The following is a 2,122-nucleotide window of genomic DNA, read 5'->3' on the forward strand; positions in this document are numbered from 1 at the left end:
CTTGGTTTAAACAGTGACATTAGCATAGTGTTTTATCATCGCAGCAGCTGGATAACACAGAGATTAACACAGCAAGTAGCAATTCCCTGGTTTTCCCGCTAAGCTATCTCAGCTGTTGTTCGAAGTTTGACAATATGATTTAAAGGTGCTGTGACCAGATATAAACAATGTTAAAGAGAACAGGTCAGTAACGTGCACACTCTGACACCTGTCAGCTCAGCATGCAGATGCATAAACCATGTGGCTGCAACCGATTTACAACTTCAAGCACATGTTTCCTTGAGACACATAATCCTTTTTCCGTCTCCCTCGCTTTAACATACAGATATTTATATGAAGAAGAAAACCTTAAGACTACTAGGAAGTAAAAGTAAACTTTTTAAAAACACAGCAGTGATGCCATTACCTAGCTAGTTGCTGACAGCCAGTATTGTGTGCCTTTATGGCCTGTGACCCCATAAAACAAGGCAATGCACACTTGTGATCTCCTGTCACAAGCTACTGCAGAGTCCTCAACATGACCCCAACATGTTTAACCAATAAGTAAAGCTGTAAACCATAAGTAAGAAAACTTAAAATTTGTATTTATCATTTTTACATTCACTGTTTTTAGAGGATAATGCTGAGAATATGTTTGTTATTGTCAACAAATCCCATGAAAAGACTAAAAACCAACAATGTCTCAACACGACAACGTTTTGACTTCCATACCCTTTTGGCGTCCCTCAGCCTAGAGCTTATTGTTACTATGGAAGACAGGTCACAAATAACTTTCACAGTAACTTTTAGCAAACATCTCCCAGCCAGGAGGAAATAATGCTTTTGTTTGGGACTATTTGTCAGTGGTGAATGAATACACATTTTGTGCATTATTGAATGTTTCTTGCAGGGAAGTGTATGTAGGATTGGCTAAAACCAAACTACAGTATCATGTATCGTACTGACGGAACATCACCCAGTGCAGCAGTGTTCCTCATTAGGCCTCGTTCAGACCAAATCCTGCGTTGCATCAAAAACGTCAGTCCCTCAATGTCAACTTCAGGAGAAACGCAACCCTACATCATGCTGCGGTGGCCAGTCAAATAAGCCAGCAATCAGACTGGCACACAACAGTATTGTTTTTAAAGCCATCTCAACTACATTTATAAAATGATGCTATGAATATAGCCTAGCAGTGTTGGACTCAGGATGTTTGAGGGGAAGGGGAGAAAAAATAAAAAGGGCACCAGCACACAAACAGAAATACTCTGAAACTTGTTGCAGATGCAGAAAGCCTCTCTGAAAGAGTAAATGCACCCAAGCCAGTAGCCAGAAAGCTGGCGACGGTTCATGGACCAAACGATAATACTCTCACAGTTGTCTCCTCCCAAACCACCGCACAATCCTGTGCTAATTGCCACAATGCCTGATTTGGTCTGAATGAGGCCTTGATGTTTTTTCAACAGCTGGGGTTGAGGTCTATTGCAAAGAGGAATATCAGGTTTTTCAGGATTTGACTACAGAGGCGATACTCAGTAAGATAAGGATCAGTTCACTTGTGGTTTTGCTCTATTTTGTAGGATTATATGACAGTAGAAAATACAGAAACACAAATGTCTCAAGTTCAGTGTGAGTTTAAGGGACGTTGGGAGGTCTTTTTCATCTATTTTTTTGTTCTTAGAGAGTTCCATATCTTCTTCAGGCCATAAAAAACTCATCTTTGGTCTCATTGCAACACAGATGTTGATCAACACTCCTAACACATGTTAGTCAATAAGCAAACACTGAAATGAGAGCAAGAATAAGCTTTTTTTCTTAGGTGATCAATAATACAAGCAGCCAATAGGAGAGAGGTCAAAGGTCGGAGCCACAGCTGCATGACAGGGTGTGAAGTTACCCCTGAAGTTATCAGTCCTGACAGTAACTACGACTCTGCAGGAGGCTCGGCTTTGTCTCGTATAGTCTGAACACAATCCAGGCCATTTTTCACCTCAGTTGGACAAAATAATTTATTCATGACCCTGGTTCACTTTTTGTCTCGCGTAGCATTAGAAAAACTATTTTTAACTCCCATAGATGAACACTCTCAAAGGTCGATATGCTTTGGTGTATTTTTAATAAGACGTATCGTTAAATAAATAAT

The sequence above is a fragment of the Pagrus pagrus genome (assembly GCF_965226575.1).
Source record: "Pagrus pagrus genome assembly, chromosome: 6".
Lineage (NCBI taxonomy): Eukaryota > Metazoa > Chordata > Actinopteri > Spariformes > Sparidae > Pagrus > Pagrus pagrus.